A 22065-nucleotide genomic window follows, 5' to 3' on the forward strand; every position below is an offset into this window, starting at 1 on the left:
AAAAAAAAAAAGAAATAACATTCTTTTTTGCTGCATTTCACACTTCCAGGCTGATCTACAGTCCAAATGTCACAATGCCAAGTTAATTCCGAATGTGTAAACCTGCTAAATCTGCAGGGGGTTGAATACTACTTGTAGGCACTGTAGTTCCTATGCTGCCATACAGTGGCCACATAATGTTATCATGTCTTCAAGCATTATGGTGTTAATATAATACAAATGCACAAAATAAAATTGCCATACCAATTATTACTTCCATACAGTGCCAATATAATACTGCCATACAGTCACCAAATACCCTGATATAATGTTACTTCCACTGAAGAATACTGTCGTACATTGCACAATTAATACTGCAGTGCAGTCATCTACAGCCCTGCCATACAATGCCAAAATAATACTGTTATACAGTCACCAACTATTGCTCTACAGTTCTCAAATACTGTATGCAGAAATACTTCTGCCATATAGTGGCACAAAACATTAACCCCTTCACCGCTGGGCGATTTTCCATTTTTAGTTTTTTTTGCTCCCCTTCTTCTAAGATCCGTACTTTTTTTTATAATAGCACTTCTTGCGCCATATTCCGCGACCCGTAGCGTTCTCATTTTTCGGGATCTATGGCTCAATGACGTCTTATTTTCTGCGTCTCGAGCTGACGTTTTTAATGGTACCATTTATGCGCAGATGCTATGTTTTGATCGCCTGTTATTGCATTTTAAAAAAAAATTGTGAGGACCAAAAAACGTAATTTTGGGGTTTGGAATTTTTTTTTCTCACCACGCCGTTTACCGATCAGACGGCGATACCAAATGTGTATATTTTTTTATTTTTTTTTAACTGTTTTATTTTCAATAGGGCGAATGGGGGGGTAAAGATTTGAAATTTTAGGTTTTTTACAATTTTTAAAAACTTTTTTTACATTTTTATTTATTTTACTAGTCCCCCTGGGGGATTTTATGAATCAGCAGTCTGATCGCCTGTGCATTTCTGCAGATCAGAGCTACACAGCACTGATCAGCAAAAATGCACTGTTGCTTTAGGAGATCTCTTACAGGGAGTACATCATGATAGCGACAGGGGTGATCACGTGACCTGTCACTACCATGGTAACCATCGGATCCCTGTGACCACATCACGGGGCTTCTGATGGTGGCGGGAAGCGACGCACTCCCCGCTGCGGCCATTTAAAATGCGCTGTCACATTTTGACAGCGCGATCTAAAGCGAGCTTTACACGCTACAATAAATCTTACGATGTGTCGGCGGGGTCACGTCGTAAGTGACGCACATCCGGCATCATAAGTTACATTGTAGGGTGTGACAGCTACGTGCAATTGCGATTGAACGGTAAAACGTTCATCGCACGCACGTCGTTCAATTCCTAAAAATTGAACGTCAGGTTGTTCATCGTACCCGGGGTAGCACACATCGCAGTGTGTGACACCCCGGGAACGATGAACTGCAGCTTACCTGTGTCCCGCGGCTCCCGCCGGCAATGCGGAAGGAAGGAGGTGGGCGGGATGTTTACGTCCCGCTCATCTCCGCCCCTCCGCTTCTATTGGCCGGCTGCCGCATAACATCGATGTGACGCCGAACATCCCTCCCACTCCATCGAGGTCGTATGGACGGGTAAGTACGTGTGACGGGGGGTTACTCATTTGTGCGACACGTTCAACAAATTGAACGTGCCGCACATACGATGGGGGCGGTTACGATCGCATACGATATCGTATGCTGGATCGTAACATGTAAAGCAGGCTTAAGTGCAAGCAGGCAAGGGTGGATCGTGGATCCACCTGTGCCTGATAGCCGCACATGTCTGTTGTACAAATCAGCAGACATGTGCAGGGATCACTGCCGGCTCACCGCAGCAGCCGGCGGTGATTACCGAGACACGACCAAGGACGTACCGGTACATCCTTGGTCGTAAAGGGGTTGAACACTGAACAATTAATAGTGCTATACAGTGCCAAAATAAAACAATTGTATTGGTGCTGACTATAACACATAGAAACGTGAGATTCCAAAATATGACCATCCAGTTATTGATTAGAAGATCTATGTTTTTATGGGAAATTCGAGGGCAGAGGGTGATAAGACTGTGATAATATTGTTAAAGAAAGAAAAAAGTAACTAAAAATAAAAAAAATAAAATGTAAATTTAAAGAAAAACTTGAATTTATTATTTTGTTTTTCACCAGTTTTCGGCTAATTTTACCTCATCGCTTTCACTTTTGAAGCAACCGCTACAAGTGTGGAGAAGAAAAGTGAAGAGGAGAAAGCTGAAGGACGAAAGGAAAAAGTTCAGACGGAAATCTTTAGTGAGCCGGGAGCGGCGTCTACGAGCCTCCTAATAGGAGCGTCTGATGCTCCGGCACCGGCCGTGACCGCGGATGGGATTTACCTAACATTGGGAATTGGAAGTCACAAGACATGGAGCAGAGGAGTGCCAGTCTGCAGGTAAGGAAACATTAAGGACTTTGTACTGTTATATAGCATAAATGTAAGCAAAAATGAAATAATACAAAAATTGCTGTTTTTGCTATGTAATCTGGGAGCAGCATGATGTAGGGGCAGTGACCCTGATTCCAGCGATGTGTCACTTACTGGGCTGTGGTTTGCTGTTTGAATAAAATGAGTGTTTTATCAGCAGGAGATTATCACTACAGGACTAGTTGTCTTGTGCCTCCTAGTCCAACCCCCCTTTCACCACTGATTAGTTGCTTTCTGGAAATTTACAATGTACACAGAAAACTGTCAATCAGTGGTGTATGCAACGTTATACAGGGCTCAACATTTTGAGTCTTAAAGGGAAAGGCTTGGATGTCTGTTGACGTGAACTAAAAGTTACTAGCATGTCTTAATACAATACTAAGACCCATGTGTGAATCTGTGAGGCAGGAGAGTTACTGCATCTGTGAGGCAGCAGTCACTGCATCTGTGAAGCAGGAGAGTCACTGCATCTGTGAGGCAGGAGAGTCACTGCATCTGTGAGGCAGGAGAGTCACTGCATCTGTGAGGCAGGAGAGTCACTGCATCTGTGAGGCTGGAGAGTCATAGCATCTGTGAGGCTGGAGAGTCACTGCTTCTGTGAGGAAGGAGAGTCACTGCTTCTGTGAGGAAGGAGAGTCACTGCTTCTGTGAGGCTGGAGAGTCACTGCATCTGTGAGGCAGAGGAGTCACTGCTTCTGTGAGGCAGAAGAGTCACTGCATCTGTGAGGCAGGGGAGTCACTGCTTCTGTGAGGAAGGAGAGTCACTGCTTCTGTGAGGCAGGAGAGTCACTGCTTCTGTGAGGCAGGAGAGTCACTGCATCTGTGAGGCAGGAGAGTCACTGCATCTGTGAGGCAGGAGAGTCACTGCATCTGTGAGGCTGGAGAGTCACTGCTTCTGTGAGGCAGGAGAGTCACTGCTTCTGTGAGGCAGGAGAGTCACTGCTTCTTTGAGGCAGGAGAGTCACTGCATCTGTGAGGCAGGGGAGTCACTGCTTCTGTGAGACAGGAGAGTCACTGCTTCTGTGAGGCAGGAGAGTCACTGCTTCTGTGAGGCAGGAGAGTCACTGCATCTGTGAGGCAGGAGAGTCACTTGCATCTGTGAGGCAGGAGAGTCACTGCATCTGTGAGGCAGGAGAGTCACTGCATCTGTGAGGCAGGAGAGTCACTGCATCTGTGAGGCAGAAGAGTCACTGCATCTGTGAAGCAGGAGAGTCACTGCATCTGTGAGGCAGGAGAGTCACTGCATCTGTGAGGCTGGAGAGTCACTGCATCTGTGAGGCTGGAGAGTCACTGCATCTGTGAGGCTGGAGAGTCACTGCTTCTGTGAGGCAGGAGAGTCACTGCTTCTGTGAGGCAGGAGAGTCACTGCATCTGTGAGTCAGGGGAGTCACTGCTTCTGTGAGGAAGGAGAGTCACTGCATCTGTGAGGCTGGAGAGTCACTGCTTCTGTGAGGCAGAAGAGTCACTGCATCTGTGAGGCAGGAGAGTCACTGCATCTGTGAGGCAAAAGAGTCACTTCATCTGTGAAGCAGGAGAGTCACTGCATCTGTGAAACAGGAGAGTCACTGCATCTGTGAGGCAGGAGAGTCACTGCATCTGTGAGGCTGGAGAGTCACTGCTTCTGTGAGGCAGGAGAGTCACTGTTTCTGTGAGGCAGGAGTCACTGCTTCTGTGAGGCAGGAGAGTCACTGCATCTGTGAGGCAGGGGAGTCACTGCTTCTGTGAGACAGGAGAGTCACTGCTTCTGTGAGGCAGGAGAGTCACTTGCATCTGTGAGGCAGAAGAGTCACTGCATCTGTGAGGCAGAAGAGTCACTGCATCTGTGAAGCAGGAGAGTCACTGCATCTGTGAGGCAGGAGAGTCACTGCATCTGTGAGGCAGAAGAGTCACTGCATCTGTGAAGCAGGAGAGTCACTGCATCTGTGAGGCAGGAGAGTCACTGCATCTGTGAGGCTGGAGAGTCACTGCATCTGTGAGGCTGGAGAGTCACTGCATCTGTGAGGCTGAAGAGTCACTGCTTCTGTGAGGCAGGAGAGTCACTGCTTCTGTGAGGCAGGAGAGTCACTGCATCTGTGAGGCAGGAGAGTCACTGCATCTGTGAGGTAGGAGAGTCACTGCTTCTATTAGGAAGGAGAGTCACTGCTTCTGTGAGGCTGGAGATTAAGTGCATCTGTGAGGGTGGACAAAAAGAAAAGGACACAGATGATATCTGCTGCGTGCTTGTAGATAGAGCACTGCTGCAATTCAATCACACATACTCGTCTTTTCAGGGCAAGATTCACTCATCAGTAGTGGGTTCCTGACAAAATCCTCCTGCGATCAATGGGAAACATTGCACAGAGTTGTGATGGATCCATCACATGAAGGACACCAATGCCATAAATACATAAAACGGAGTAATACAACACCACTACTGCTAGAAATATATGGAGCTTATTAATAAACTCTTTTTTCAAAGTTTCTTCCAAAACAGCCTTGGATCTGGGAGCGTCACTTCTGGCTCAGAGCTGGACACATCCCCATTACTGTGTGTAATAAGGCGCTGGCTGACTGCCTCAGTTCTATGTATCGGGGGCGACAGAGAAGGGGGCTGGCCTAGCCATTACAGAATTCACTCAGGTACCTTTCACACACAGCACTAACATAGTACCAACATGGGAATGACATAGCACCAACATGGGAATGACATAGCACCAACATGGGAATGACATAGCACCAACATGGGAATGACATAGTACCAACATGGGAATGACATAGTACCAACATGGGAATGACATAGCACCAACATGGGAATGACATAGCACCAACATGGGAATGACATAGCACCAACATGGGAATGACATAGCACCAACATGGGAATGACATAGCACCAACATGGGAATGACATAGCACCAACATGGGAATGACATAGCACCAACATGGGAATGACATAGCACCAACATGGGAATGACATAGTACCAACATGGGAATGACATAGCACCAACATGGGAATGACATAGCACCAACATGGGAATGACATAGCACCAACATGGGAATGACATAGCACCAACATGGGAATGACATAGCACCAACATGGGAATGACATAGCACCAACATGGGAATGACATAGCACCAACATGGGAATGACATAGCACCAACATGGGAATGACATAGCACCAACATGGGAATGACATAGTACCAACATGGGAATGACATAGCACCAACATGGGAATGACATAGCACCAACATGGGAATGACATAGCACCAACATGGGAATGACATAGCACCAACATGGGAATGACATAGTACCAACATGGGAATGACATAGCACCAACATGGGAATGACATAGCACCAACATGGGAATGACATAGCACCAACATGGGAATGACATAGCACCAACATGGGAATGACATAGCACCAACATGGGAATGACATAGCACCAACATGGGAATGACATAGCACCAACATGGGAATGACATAGCACCAACATGGGAATGACATAGCACCAACATGGGAATGACATAGCACCAACATGGGAATGACATAGTACCAACATGGGAATGACATAGCACCAACATGGGAATGACATAGCACCAACATGGGAATGACATAGCACCAACATGGGAATGACATAGCACCAACATGGGAATGACATAGCACCAACATGGGAATGACATAGCACCAACATGGGAATGACATAGTACCAACATGGGAATGACATAGCACCAACATGGGAATGACATAGCACCAACATGGGAATGACATAGCACCAACATGGGAATGACATAGCACCAACATGGGAATGACATAGCACCAACATGGGAATGACATAGTACCAACATGGGAATGACATAGCACCAACATGGGAATGACATAGCACCAACATGGGAATGACATAGCACCAACATGGGAATGACATAGCACCAACATGGGAATGACATAGTACCAACATGGGAATGACATAGTACCAACATGGGAATGACATAGCACCAACATGGGAATGACATAGCACCAACATGGGAATGACATAGCACCAACATGGGAATGACATAGCACCAACATGGGAATGACATAGTACCAACATGGGAATGACATAGCACCAACATGGGAATGACATAGCACCAACATGGGAATGACATAGCACCAACATGGGAATGACATAGCACCAACATGGGAATGACATAGCACCAACATGGGAATGACATAGCACCAACATGGGAATGACATAGCACCAACATGGGAATGACATAGTACCAACATGGGAATGACATAGCACCAACATGGGAATGACATAGCACCAACATGGGAATGACATAGCACCAACATGGGAATGACATAGCACCAACATGGGAATGACATAGCACCAACATGGGAATGACATAGCACCAACATGGGAATGACATAGCACCAACATGGGAATGACATAGCACCAACATGGGAATGACATAGCACCAACATGGGAATGACATAGCACCAACATGGGAATGACATAGCACCAACATGGGAATGACATAGCACCAACATGGGAATGACATAGCACCAACATGGGAATGACATAGCACCAACATGGGAATGACATAGTACCAACATGGGAATGACATAGCACCAACATGGGAATGACATAGCACCAACATGGGAATGACATAGCACCAACATGGGAATGACATAGCACCAACATGGGAATGACATAGTACCAACATGGGAATGACATAGCACCAACATGGGAATGACATAGCACCAACATGGGAATGACATAGCACCAACATGGGAATGACATAGCACCAACATGGGAATGACATAGCACCAACATGGGAATGACATAGTACCAACATGGGAATGACATAGCACCAACATGGGAATGACATAGCACCAACATGGGAATGACATAGTACCAACATGGGAATGACATAGCACCAACATGGGAATGACATAGCACCAACATGGGAATGACATAGCACCAACATGGGAATGACATAGTACCAACATGGGAATGACATAGTACCAACATGGGAATGACATAGCACCAACATGGGAATGACATAGCACCAACATGGGAATGACATAGCACCAACATGGGAATGACATAGCACCAACATGGGAATGACATAGTACCAACATGGGAATGACATAGCACCAACATGGGAATGACATAGCACCAACATGGGAATAACATAGCACCAACATGGGAATGACATAGCACCAACATGGGAATGACATAGCACCAACATGGGAATGACATAGCACCAACATGGGAATGACATAGTACCAACATGGGAATGACATAGCACCAACATGGGAATGACATAGCACCAACATGGGAATGACATAGCACCAACATGGGAATGACATAGTACCAACATGGGAATGACATAGCACCAACATGGGAATGACATAGCACCAACATGGGAATGACATAGCACCAACATGGGAATGACATAGCACCAACATGGGAATGACATAGTACCAACATGGGAATGACATAGTACCAACATGGGAATGACATAGCACCAACATGGGAATGACATAGTACCAACATGGGAATGACATAGCACCAACATGGGAATGACATAGCACCAACATGGGAATGACATAGTACCAACATGGGAATGACATAGCACCAACATGGGAATGACATAGCACCAACATGGGAATGACATAGCACCAACATGGGAATGACATAGCACCAACATGGGAATGACATAGCACCAACATGGGAATGACATAGTACCAACATGGGAATGACATAGCACCAACATGGGAATGACATAGCACCAACATGGGAATGACATAGCACCAACATGGGAATGACATAGCACCAACATGGGAATGACATAGTACCAACATGGGAATGACATAGTACCAACATGGGAATGACATAGCACCAACATGGGAATGACATAGTACCAACATGGGAATGACATAGCACCAACATGGGAATGACATAGCACCAACATGGGAATGACATAGTACCAACATGGGAATGACATAGCACCAACATGGGAATGACATAGCACCAACATGGGAATGACATAGCACCAACATGGGAATGACATAGCACCAACATGGGAATGACATAGCACCAACATGGGAATGACATAGCACCAACATGGGAATGACATAGTACCAACATGGGAATGACATAGTACCAACATGGGAAACATTGTCAGGAGAACAATGCAGTATGAGAACTCAGGATCAGTACACGATCAGTAACGTAATGTATGTACACAGTGACGGCCCCAGCAGAATAGTGAGTGCAGCTCTGGAGTATAATACAGGAGGTAACTCAGGATCAGTAATGTAATGTATGTACACAGTGACTGCACCAGCAGAATAGTGAGTGCAGCTCTGGAGTATAATACAGGAGGTAACTCAGGATCAGTAATGTATGTAGACAGTGACTGCACCAGCAGAATAGTGAGTGCAGCTCTGGAGTATAATACAGGAGGTAACTCAGGATCAGTAATGTAATGTATGTACACAGTGACTGCACTAGCAGAATAGTGAGTGCAGCTCTGGAGGAAACTCAGGATCAGTACAGGATAATTAATGTAATGTATGTATACAGTAACTGCACCAGCAGAATAGTGAGTGCAGCTCTGGAGTATAATACAGGAGGTAACTCAGGATCAGTAATGTAATGTATGTACACAGTGACTGCACTAGCAGAATAGTGAGTGCAGCTCTGGAGGAAACTCAGGATCAGTACAGGATAATTAATGTAATGTATGTATACAGTAACTGCACCAGCAGAATAGTGAGTGCAGCTCTGGAATATAATACAGGAGGTAACTCAGGATACATAAAGGATATATAATGTATGTAAGCTATTAAAAACACATTTTTTTTAAATAATTTTAATACAGTGCTTCTTTTTATTGTTATTGCTACTTGTATTATTTGTATATATAACTTTCTCTCTTATATATACCCTTCATAACACTCAATGTTATGGATGGATAGACATGTTAATGATCTGCAAATGATGAAAAAATGGAAACAAAATATTAAAACTATCTAAATTAATTCACTCTGGAGTATGAGCACCATGTGCAGAAATCCCGGCACTTACAGTCTTGGCAGCTATCAGTGAGGTTATTAATGGTCGTCTGAGGAACCGTTCTGCTGTTGAATGCACTTGAGAAATCATCAAGATCCACTGCTGGCAGCAGATCTTGTGTAATTGCCGACCAATGATATTCAATACATGAGACAAGTCCAGAGATGCTGCAACCATGGTAGGTAGTGTCGCGGGCGGAGGGGCCGCGCTCGCCACGCTCGGGTCCGGGGCTTCTGCTGCTGCTCGGTGGCTCGAGCAGCGCTCCTCGCCTACGAGTGAAAAGGGGGTGGTTTGTTTTGGGAGATAGTTCGTGACGCCACCCACTGGTCGTGGTGATAATGGGTACCACCGCTGCTGAGGACGGGGATCCCGGGAGCGATGGTAGGGAGCAGCTAGGATGTTGTCCCCTCCGTGGGTAGGGGTTGGTGATCCCGGGGCCCGGTGGTGTAACGGGGAGGCTGGATGGATAGGGTGCAGGGTTGCAGGGGCAGCGTGGCGCGGTGCCAGACGGCACTGTGGTACTCACTCAGACACAGATGCACAGAGTCTCTGGTAAACCAAACGGCTGGATGGACGGGTCCCGCAGCCGGCTGCAGTGTTTGTGCTCTCCCCAGACAGGGTGATGGTGGCTGTCTTTCCCTGCACCTTGTTAGAATGTTCTGACTCCTGTGGTTGCCCACCGGTAGTCCGCTCCCCGGCGTATAGGTACCGGAGGAGCCCGTGTTGCCCGCAGGCACTGGCCCTTGGAGCTCTAGCCTGTGGCTGTGTATCCTCACGGTGTGGACTGTTGCCTTCTGTCGGGTCTTGGTTGTTAGGAAACCCCTGGGGTTCCAGTCACTTTCGGATTTGACCGTTGTCGGCGGCTCCAAGCCTAGTCGGGGTCCGATGGCCCTGCCTTTGTGCTTAGCTTCACTCCGCTCCCCGGTTCGGTACCGGCAGGCCACCGCCCGACCCCGGTCCTACGGTTCCACAGAGATCCACTAGCTCCTGCAGACAGCCACCACCGTCTGCCAACCTTGCCGGTTTGTGTCTGGGCCCCTACCCAGACACCGACAGTTTCTGACCTCTCACTTTCAGCTGCAAACTGAATCTGTCACTTTTCCCGCCTCCAGGCCTGTGAACTCCTCGGTCGATGGGGCCAACCGCCCGGCTCCGCCCCACCTGGTGTGGACATCAGACCCTGGAGGGAGGCAACAAGGGTTTTTGTCTGACTGGTGTGAACTATCCAGGGGAGGGGGTGTGTGTGTTGTTATGTCTGTGACTACCTGGCTAGTCCAGGGCGTCACATTCCCCCTTAGTGAAATGCAGACCGTCCGCGGGCTGCCCGTCCATCACCGGTTTTATTTTTCTGAAAAAGATAAATAACAAAAAACAGTATGCATTTTCAAATCTTCCCTTATGGGAGGCATGGTGCTTCAACGTTACAAACATTAATAAAAACATTTTTATTACTAACGGACGGGTTCATATACTTCCGCTCCCCCACCCAGGCAACCTACACCTTGATGCTGCCCCTAAGAAATGGGCAGCACCCCTTTACCCCAGTCCTGGTTCTGGAGGGAGGCAACAAGGGTTTTTGTCTGACTGGTGTGACTATCCAGGGGAGGGTGTGTGTGTGTTATTATGTCTGTGACTACCTGGCTAGTCCAGGGCGTCACAGTAGCACTTTAGGTCACATAAGATGCTAACAATAGCACCAGCAACATTATGCCTGGTGTTATGCAGAAAAACGGCTCATGGGACACTTTAGAGCAACAGCTACATAACTGGTTCTACCACCAAATGAATGCAGCATGAAGTTGTTAGTGTACTTGGAATGAAGACTAGAAGGGTCAGGGTACCATTCATCACAGTATATAATAAAAGTGAGTACACCCCTCATATTTTTGTAAATATGCACTGCAAATCTGACGTGATACAATGTACAATGTCAGTGTGCAGCCTGTATAACAGGGTAAATTTGGTGCCCTCTAAATAACACAACACAGAGCCATTAATGTCTAAACCCTGAATACACCTATAAGTGAAAATGGCCAAACTGTGCGTAAAGTGTGAATATTTTGTGTGGCCGCCATTATTTTCCAGCACTGACTTAATTATCTTGGACATGCGGGTCACTGAAACGTCACAGGAGCCACTGGATCCTCCATGATCACATCCCGAAACTGGTGGAGGTTAGAGACATTGCACTCCTCCACCTTCCGCTTTGAGGAGACTCCACAAATGCTCCATAGGGTTTAGGTCTGGAGACACTCGGTCGGTCCAGCATCTTTTCCCTCAGTTTCTTTAGCGAGACAGTGGCCGGGTTGGAGGTGTTTGGGGTTGTTATCTTGTTGGAATATGAAGGGAGGGGATCGTACTCTGCTTCTGTATGTCACAGGATATGATTGCATTCACGGATTCATGGTTCACTCAGTGAACTATAGCTCCCCACAGCCGGCAGCACTCATGCAACCCCAAACCATGTTCCTCCACCACCATGCTTGACTGTATGCAGTGCACACTTCTACTCTTCACCTTGTTGCTGCCACACACGCTTGACACAATCTCAATCAAATAACTTTTTCTTGATCTCATCAGACCACAGGATGGTTCAAGTAATCCTTGTCCTTAGTCTTCTTGGTTTCAGCAGTTTGCAGACTTTCTTGTGCGTCATCTTCTTTCTGATACATCAGCCTTGCAGAACAATGTAATACAGTGAGCGGCGTATGATCTGAGCACTGACAGGCGGGCCCCCCCACCCCCGTATGATCTGAGCACTGACAGGCGGGCCCCCCCACCCCTGAAACCGCTACAGTTTGCAGCGTATGGTCTGAGCACTAACAGGTGGATCCCCACCCCTGTAACATTTGCAGTGTGCGGTGTATGGTCTGAGCACTAACAGGTGGACCCCCCACCCCTGTAACATTTGCAGTGTGTGGCGTATGGTCTGAGCAATGACAGGTGACCCTCCACCCCTGTAACTTCTGCAGTGTGCAGCATATGGTCTGAGTACTGACAGGCGGACACCCCACCCCTGTAACCTCTGCAGTGTGCGGTGTATGGTCTGAGCACTGACAGGTGGACCCTCCACCCCTGTAACCTCTGCAGTGTGTAGCCTATGGTCTGAGCACTGACAGGTGGACCCCCCACCCCACCCCTGTAACCTCTGCAGTGTGCGGTGTATGGTCTGAGCACTGACAGGCGGACCCCCCACCCCACCCCTGTAACCTCTGCAGTGTGCGGTGTATGGTCTGAGCACTGACAGGCGGACCCCCACCCCTGTAACCTCTGCAGTGTGTGGTGTATGGTCTGAGCAATGACAGGAGGACCCCACACTCCTGTAACCTCCGCAGTGTGTGGTGTATGGTCTGAGCACTGACAGGCAGACCCCCCACCCCTGTAACCTCTGCAGTGTGCGGTGTATGGTCTGAGCACTGACAGGCGGACCCCCCACCCCTGTAACCTCTGCAGTGTGTAGCCTATGGTCTGAGCAATGACAGGCGGACCCCCCGCCCCTGTAACCTCTGCAGCAATGCTGACAGCCCTCATACGTCTATTCTGAAAAGACGCCCTCTAGATATGACGCGGAGCTCGTGCACTTAGCTTATGTGATCACCAAGGTGAGGCCTGTTCTGAGTGGATCCTGTCTGGTTATACCGCTGTATGGTCTTGGCCACCGTGCTGCAGTTCTAGTTCAGGATGCTGACAATCTTCTTATTGCCTCGGCCATCTTTATGTAGAGCAACAATTCTTTTTTTCTGATCCTCAGAGAATTATTTGCCATGAGGAGCCATGTTGAACTTCCAGTGACCAATATTAGAGAGTGTGTGAGCGATAACCCCATATGTAACACCCCTGGCCCCCATTCACACCTGAATCCTGTAAGACTAATGAGTCACATGGCACCATTGAGGGAAAATGGCTAATTGGGCACAATTTGGCCTTTTTCACTTAGGTGTGCACTCACTTTTGTTGCCAGCGGTTTAGACATTAATGGCTGTGTGGTGAGTTAGTTACACTTTTATACAAGCTGCACACTGACACTGCACATTGTATCACAGGGTCAGCTCTTCAGCCTTGTCCCATGAAAAGCTATAATAAAATATTTACAAAAATATTAGGGGTGTACTCACTTTTCTGATATACTGTATGCCATCCTACAACAGAATCTAGGGAGTAGAGAAGGTGTGATGGCATCTTCATGGCTATGGCAATGTGGTCTCCAGATGGAGATCGGAGGCTGGAATAGAGGTCTGCCCATTTGTATCTGTGTAAGCCCAGGGATTTCTGTGCTTGGAGCTCATACTTGATATTAAATAAATTAAGATATTTTGCCAATGTTGTTTCCATTTTTTTTCATAATTTGCAGATTAATAACATGTCTATCCATCCTGTGATTTTCATAGTTTCACAGCATTTCCTTCTGGGTGTAGCAATTTCAATGTTGAGGAGTGTAGTACAATGCTTGAAAAAGTATTCATAACCCGCTAACATCTATCATCTTCCCATCAACTCTGACCAGCTTCCCTGCCACTGCTGAAGAAAAGCCTCCCCCGAGCAGGACGCTGCCTCCACCATGTTTGACGGTGGGGATAGTGTTTTCAGGGTGATGTGCACTGTTAGTTTTCTGCTACACGTAGTGTTTGTCATTTAGCCCAAAAAGTTTTCCTTTGGCCTCATCTGACCAGAGCACCTTCTTCCATTGCTCGCTGTTTTCCCTACATTGCTTTTTGCAAACTTATGGCTTTCAAAAATGCCTTTCTTCTCGCCACTCTTCCATAAAGGGCAGATTTGTGGAGTATATGATTAATAGTTGCCCTGTGGGCAGATTCTCCCCTGAGCTGTGATCTCTGCAGCTCCTCCGGTGACTGTGGGCCCCTTGGCTGCTTGTCTAATTAGTGCTCTTCTACTTGGGATGTCATTTATGTTGGACAGCCAGGTCTTGGAATATTTGCAGTTGTGCCATACTCCTTCCATTTTTGGATAATGGATTGTACAATACTCTGCGAGATGTTCAGAGCTTGGGCTATTTTTTTTATAACCTAACCCTGCTTTACTCTTCTCCAAAACTTTATCCCTGACCTGTCTGGTGTTTTCTTTAGTTTTTATGTTGCTGTTTGACCCCCTAATGTTCTCAAACAAACCTCTGAGGTCTTCATATAACAGCTGTATGTCACTGGTGTGTCACAGTTGACAGACAGCCCTGTGGTGTCCGGCTGCAGAAGGTTGCTGCATTTGGCTGCACAAAGTGCTCCTTGATATTCCATTCATTCTTCTGTGGTATGGATAGAGTTTTGTGTGTCCTCTATGTTAGGGTTTACTCTTTCCCCTTTAGGACCCTGAAGAGATCTTTTCCTTTCAGCTGCTCATCATTATCCCTCATCCTCTGTGCCTTTATATACATGCATTTCCCCTTGATATGTTGCTGGTGATAGAGTTAAGTTTCTATATGGTCCTGATTGCAAGCAGATGGCTTGTAATCATCTGATGAAACGTTGTTGTATGTTGATGATCCTCTCCAAGTCATCTTGGAGATAAGTTGTTACTTTCCCCTGTTTGTTTTCCCCGTGTGTTCTTCAGGACTTAGTGGGGTTGACTAGCGCTCATCCCATCCGTTCATTACCCAGTGCCATGATTTTAGCATGGCTATGACTCCGCGGAGCCAGTGCATGTATGTTGCCTCCGAGGTTAGGTCTGAAGGGAGGGGCCTGTTTAGTCGTGCTTTGTTCCAGAGGCCACACCCTCATATCGTGGTGTAGTTACCTCTGTGACGCTGCCAGTAATAGTTCCTGTTCTGCAGCATGCAACTGGTTCCTCTGAGTATACTCTGGTCAAGTCCCGCCACACAGTACTGTTCTCGCTGACCTCTGTCCCTCCTGCCCGGCCTGACCTACCTGCCCTCCTGACTCTGTTCCTGTTATGTGTCCTCACCTCTGCTTCCTCCCCGGTGCTTACTTGTTCTCCCGGCCTCATTCTCCCGATCTCGGTTTTGTTCTTTGACTTTGGCTTGCTTAGCCCCTCGGTACAGACGTGACATCCCAGCATAGACCTTGGCTGATTGACTATCCCTGCGCTTGCGTTAGCGACCTCTAGTGGGCCTCTGTCTTACTGCACTCAGGAGTTCTTTCTTTACCAGAGTCCCAGCGCCCCCTAGTGATAGCTTTATACCCAGAGCCCAGTGCAGGGTCAGCCAGGGCCAGATATCCTGCTCGGCGCATAGGTGCGGAACCAATCTTGGGATGTCAGGGGAATCACGGGCCTTTGGAAGATTTTATCAGGGGGGTCACCATCTCCCCCTCCCCTAGACACAAGGTTTCCCTCCAATCCATTTTGGCTTGGTATTTCCCTATACCTAGCATGACACTGTAGTTATACAGAGAAGAAATTATGTGGCGCCCCTGAGGCTTCCGTCACCACAGAGGTACTGCACCTCATCCAGAGGTGTGGTATCCCATCCCGGGTAAGGATGGGGTGATCTACCGGTTCACAGACAAAAACCTGCACACACCAATTGGTAGGTCACACAATGAGTCAGGGTTTAAGGCAGGCACTCCATTAATGCTGAGAGTAGCGACCAGTATACCTGGTTATGGGGCCTTAAGTCCCATTCACTGGTCCATGAGGGGGTGGAGCCTACAAGGGGAGGTTGTGGGAGGAGTCAGGGAGTAGAGAGGGGAACCAGTAAGTTCAAGTTCACCTCAGAGAGTCGGTCAGGAGGAGTCGAGGAGTGTGGAGGTGGGCTGTCAGGAAAGCACAGCGGACAGAAGGACTTTAGTAGAAGGAGGTTCCCGGTGGAGATCCTGGGGTCTTGCTAGGCTCAGGTGACATTGATAGAGGGGATTCCAGGGTGCCAAGGAAGTATGAACGTCCCGTGGACCTGTTCCACTAGAAATACCGGGTGGAGGGATCTGGCTGCAATACAGGGACGGTCCCTAGGCTATAAGAAGAAAGACATTACTTTTGGCAAAACCGACGGCCCGGGAGACTGCTTCAGGCGCCCGAGACCACAACCTGCCACAGATCACCTGCAAGGGGAAGCATTAGAAGACTTAGGTCAGCCACCCTTTGGACAGGCTCGGTGGCGGAGGTGCAGGACAGCCTAGTGCAGTTCGGCGCTAGTGAGACAGCAAGACAGGACACATTGAAGGGTGCACCGGTACTGACCCTTGAACTATTCGGGATCGGCGGAGGCCCATAACGGCGGATTCTGGCATACCGTGGGTAACCGGTCAGCTGCAGTGTTGAAACCTAACAGTGGGTAAACATCTTAACTGCAAGCCCCGTGTCGTCTGCTTTGTCTCACATCTCATCAACATCCCCCATAGACTTTTCTAAAGGTTGCCCCGGGGTACCCGCTCCACCTGTGGGGAGCAAGAAACACCTCAGCTGCCACAACATCAGCCCCGGAGGTCCCTTCCAGCAGCTGTGGCTCCATAGCCACACAATTCCACAGGTGGCGTCACGAATTTAAATAAAACTACAACTCCCATCATCATCTCCCCCCATCTGCCATTTTAATCGACACCGCCAGAGTCACGGAGTCGGGCCCCGCCACCGCTGACTACCTCGGACTAGTCCGGCCCGACGCCGAGTCACTTAAGGCCCTGGGGCGGGCGAGTCAATTACACACAGGTGGATGCAGCCTACTAATTCGTGACTTTTGGAGGCAATTGGATATTATTTAGAGCTATCAGACTTCAGGGGGCTGAATACAAATGCACCTCAGAATTTTCAAATATATATCTTAAAAACGTTTAGAAAACCAGGTATCATTTCCTTCACACCTTCCTAAATACATTTTACGTAGTGTTGGTATATCAGATAAAATATATATAAGTTTGTGGGTGTAACATGGAAAAGCCCACAGGGTGTGAATACTTTTTCAAGACACAGTATACAGTATATATATATATATCTACACATGCACGCTGTGTATATAATGGCTAGTTATATATATATCGTGTTTAGCCCTGAGCTATAATAAGTTAAATATATCCCAATTTGCACTGCCTCCCCATAGACTCCCGCAGAGCTGTGCAGGAAGAGGATGACACAGGTCACATTCTAAAGGACTTGACTACGACGAAGGTACAAGAGCATCGGCAGTATTGTCGCTCGCAGATGGAAGCCATTTGTGGAGGGCTGCAGGGCTCTTGTTAAGTCTGAGAAGTCACAGAAGTGAATAATGATTGAGGTGTGAGAACATATGCACCTTGATGTATCTGCTCTTGATGTGAGCCCAGTAATTGTAGCAAGGAGATGAAGCAGACTAGCCCTCAGCGTGGTTACATTATACATCCGTCTCTCGATTTCTTTCGTAGCCAGTGACTCTCCTCGGGGCTTTGGATAAGAAAACAGATATGTATGATAAATGAATATCAATGGGGAGAGGTATCCATAGAACAGAGGATGGAGCTGACATTTATGCTGCCGAGACCAGACAGGATTCTACATCACAACTTGTATTATTTAAAAAAAAATCCATTTGTAGAAGGAATATTCACCTAAAACACCATTGTACAGGCCACATATTCCTGCAGTGACCCTCAGAAGGGTGTCACTGTCCGGGCATCTATCTCCTGCTTCATATAGACCAAGGGCTCCTGAAACAGCTGCCTATAGATGCTCTAACAAACAGGAGGCACTTATCTTCCCTATAGAGAAAAGCTTATCTGCATTTAATCTGCAGCATTGTTTGTAAGTTCCATCCACCACATCCACAGCTGCAACTCTGCAACCAGAAGGGAGAGCTCCCAACCAGCTCCATTACATATAGAATAACACAAACTTCTGAGTCACTGTGTACATACATTACTGATCCTGAGTTACCTCCTGTATTATCCTCCAGAGCTGCACTCACTATTCTGCTGGTGCAGTCACTGTGTACATACATTACTGATCCTGAGTTACCTCCTGTATTATACTCCAGAGCTGCACTCACTATTCTGCTGATGCAGTCACTGTGTACATACATTACATTACTGATCCTGAGTTACCTCCTGTATTATACTCCAGAGCTGCACTCACTATTCTGCTGGTGCAGTCACTGTGTACATACATTACATTACTGATCCTGAGTTACCTCCTGTATTATACTCCAGAGCTGCACTCACTATTCTGCTGGTGCACTCACTGTGTACATACATTACATTACTGATCCTGAGTTACCTCCTGTATTATACTCCAGAGCTGCACTCACTATTCTGCTGGTGCACTCACTGTGTACATACATTACATTACTGATCCTGAGTTACCTCCTGTATTATACTCCAGAGCTGCACTCACTATTCTGCTGGTGCAGTCACTGTGTACATACATTACATTACTGATCCGGAGTTACCTCCTGTATTATACTCCAGAGCTGCACTCACTATTCTGCTGGTGCAGTCACTGTGTACATACATTACATTACTGTTCCTGAGTTACCTCCTGTATTATACTCCAGAGCTGCACTCACTATTCTGCTGGTGCAGTCACTGTGTACATACATTACATTACTGTTCCTGAGTTACATCCTGTATTATACTCCAGAGCTGCACTCACTATTCTGCTGGTGCAGTCACTGTGTACATACATTACATTACTGATCCGGAGTTACCTCCTGTATTATACTCCAGAGCTGCACTCACTATTCTGCTGGTGCAGTCACTGTGTACATACATTACATTACTGTTCCTGAGTTACCTCCTGTATTATACTCCAGAGCTGCACTCACTATTCTGCTGGTGCACTCACTGTGTACATACATTACATTACTGATCCTGAGTTACCTCCTGTATTATACTCCAGAGCTGCACTCACTATTCTGCTGGTGCACTCACTGTGTACATACATTACATTACTGATCCTGAGTTACCTCCTGTATTATACTCCAGAGCTGCACTCACTATTCTGCTGGTGCAGTCACTGTGTACATACATTACATTACTGTTCCTGAGTTACCTCCTGTATTATACTCCAGAGCTGCACTCACTATTCTGCTGGTGCAGTCACTGAGTACATACATTACTGGTCCTGAGTTACCTCCTGTATTATACTCCAGAGCTGCACTCACTATTCTGATGGCGGAGTCACTGTGTACATACATTACTGATCCTGAGTTACATCCTGTATTATACTCCAGAGCTGCACTCACTATTCTGCTGGTGCACTCACTGTGTATATACATTACAAAACTCGGGATCAGTACAGGATACTCCGCAACCAGAAGGAAGATCTCACAAACAGCTCCATTTACATATAAAATAACACAAACTTCTGAGTCACTGTGTACATACATTACATTACTGATCCTGAGTTACCTCCTGTATTATACTCCAGAGCTGCACTCACTGTTCTGCTGGTGCAGTCACTGTGTACACACATTACATTACTGATCCTGAGTTATATGCTGTATTATACTCCAGAGCTGCACTCACTATTCTGCTGGTGCAGTCACTGTGTACATACATTACATTACTGATCCTGAGTGACCTCCTGTATTATACTCCAGAGCTGCACTCACTATTCTGCTGGTGCAGTCACTGTACATACATTACATTACTGATCCTGAGTTACCTCCTGTATTATACTCCAGAGCTGCGCTCACTATTCTGCTGGTGCAGTCACTGTGTACATACATTACATTACTGATCCTGAGTTACCTCCTGTATTATACTCCAGAGCTGCGCTCACTATTCTGCTGGTGCAGTCACCGTGTACATACATTACCTTACTAATCCTGAGTTACCTACTGTATTATACTCCAGAGCTGCACTCACTTTTCTGCTGGTGCAGACACTGTGTACATACATTACATTACTGATCCTGAGTTACCTCCTGTATTATACTCCAGAGCTGCACTCACTTTTCAGCTGGTGCAGTCACTGTGCACATACATTACTAATCCTGTACTCTTTCTAAGGCTGCTTTCACACTTGCGTTGGACAGCTTCCGTTGCTGTCCGCCGCCTTGAGGAATTACAGTAACCGTTGCAGGAAACCGTTTTATTCCTCACAGACTTCTATTAGCTACGGATAGCAACAGATGACCTTGTGTTGCATCCGTCAGCCGACGCTGTCTTGCATCCGCCTGGCGGATGGAACGCTGCATGTAGTGTTTTTCTGTGCTTGGCGGAGTGTCAAAAAAACGCAACCTGCAGGATTCTGTCGGCGTCCGTTGTTTTTATAATGGATGCCTATGGTGGCGGATTCCGTTAACACAACCGTCTTTCACAACTGCACATGCCCACATGTAAAGTCAAGAAAAAAAAACTATAACGGATTGCGTTATTTTGTACGATCCGTTGCATCCGTTGTGCCACTATATGCAACGCATCCGTTACACAACACAATGCAACGAATGCCGTTCAACGCAAGTGTGAAAGTAGCCTCAGTTGCATCCTGTATTATTCTCCAGAGCTGCACTCACTATTCTGCTTGTGGAGTCACAGTGTACATATATTACATTACTGATCCTGAGTTATGTAATGTAAGTACACAGTGACCGCACCAGCAGAATAGTGAGTGCAGCTCTGGAATATAATACAAGAGGTAGCTTATGATCAGTACAGGATCAGTAATGTAATGTATGCACACAGTGAGCGCACCAGCAGAATAGTGAGTGCAGCTCTGGAATATAATACAAGAGGTAACTTATGATCAGTACAGGATCAGTAATGTAATGTATGCACACAGTGACTGCACCAGCAGAATAGTGAGTGCAGCTCTGGAGTATAATACAGGAGGTAACTCAGGATCAGTAATGTAATGTATGTACACAGTGACTGCACCAGCAGAATAGTGAGTGCAGCTCTGGAGTATAATACAGGAGGTAACTCCGGATCAGTAATGTAATGTATGTACACAGTGACTGCACCAGCAGAATAGTGAGTGCAGCTCTGGAGTATAATACAGGAGGTAACTCCGGATCAGTAATGTAATGTATGTACACAGTGACTGCACCAGCAGAATAGTGAGTGCAGCTCTGGAGTATAATACAGGATGTAACTCAGGGTCAGTACAGGATAAGTAATGTCCTGTATTATACTTCAGAGCTGCACTCGCTATCAGCTTGTGCAATCACTGTGCACATACATTACCGATCCTGTACTCATTCCTTACTTGCATCTTGTATTATTCTCCGGAACTGCACTCACTATTATACTGGTGGAGTCACGGTGTATATACATTACTTATCCTGTACTTCAGAGCTGCAATCGTTATTCCGGTGATTGTCCCTGGAGAACAGAAATGTCTCTAGTTTAGTTTAGCTCTTATATGTCCAGATTCACACACAATCTTCAGATTAGATCTTTGCGGCATTTTTGTGCCTCATTTTGTGCAAAAACTGTTCTCCATGTGTCTATCAGTTTTGCACATGGAGAGGCTGAAATTCTCGCCCATTCTTCCTTTGTAAACAGCTGGAGCTGAGTGAGGTTGGATGGAGGCGTTTGTGAACAGCAGTTTTCAGCTCTTTCCACATATTCTCGATTGGGTTCAGGTCTGGGCTGTGACTCGGACATTCTAACACCTGGATACGGTTATTTGTGAACCATTCCATTGTAGATT

The 22065-nt window shown here is 46.8% G+C and overlaps 1 protein-coding gene across 1 annotated transcript in view; it reads left to right on the forward strand.

Moving 5' to 3' along the window:
- AXIN1 (axin 1) overlaps positions 1–22065 on the forward strand; it is a 128076-nt gene that overhangs the window by 5465 nt on the left and 100546 nt on the right. Inside the window, exon 2 of the mRNA XM_075318405.1 lies at positions 2204–2462. The gene's annotated coding sequence lies outside the window, so the exon portion shown is untranslated. The remainder of the gene's footprint in view (positions 1–2203; positions 2463–22065) is intronic.

The sequence above is a fragment of the Anomaloglossus baeobatrachus genome, chromosome 7 (assembly GCF_048569485.1).
Source record: "Anomaloglossus baeobatrachus isolate aAnoBae1 chromosome 7, aAnoBae1.hap1, whole genome shotgun sequence".
In the NCBI taxonomy this organism is placed as follows: Eukaryota; Metazoa; Chordata; class Amphibia; order Anura; family Aromobatidae; genus Anomaloglossus; species Anomaloglossus baeobatrachus.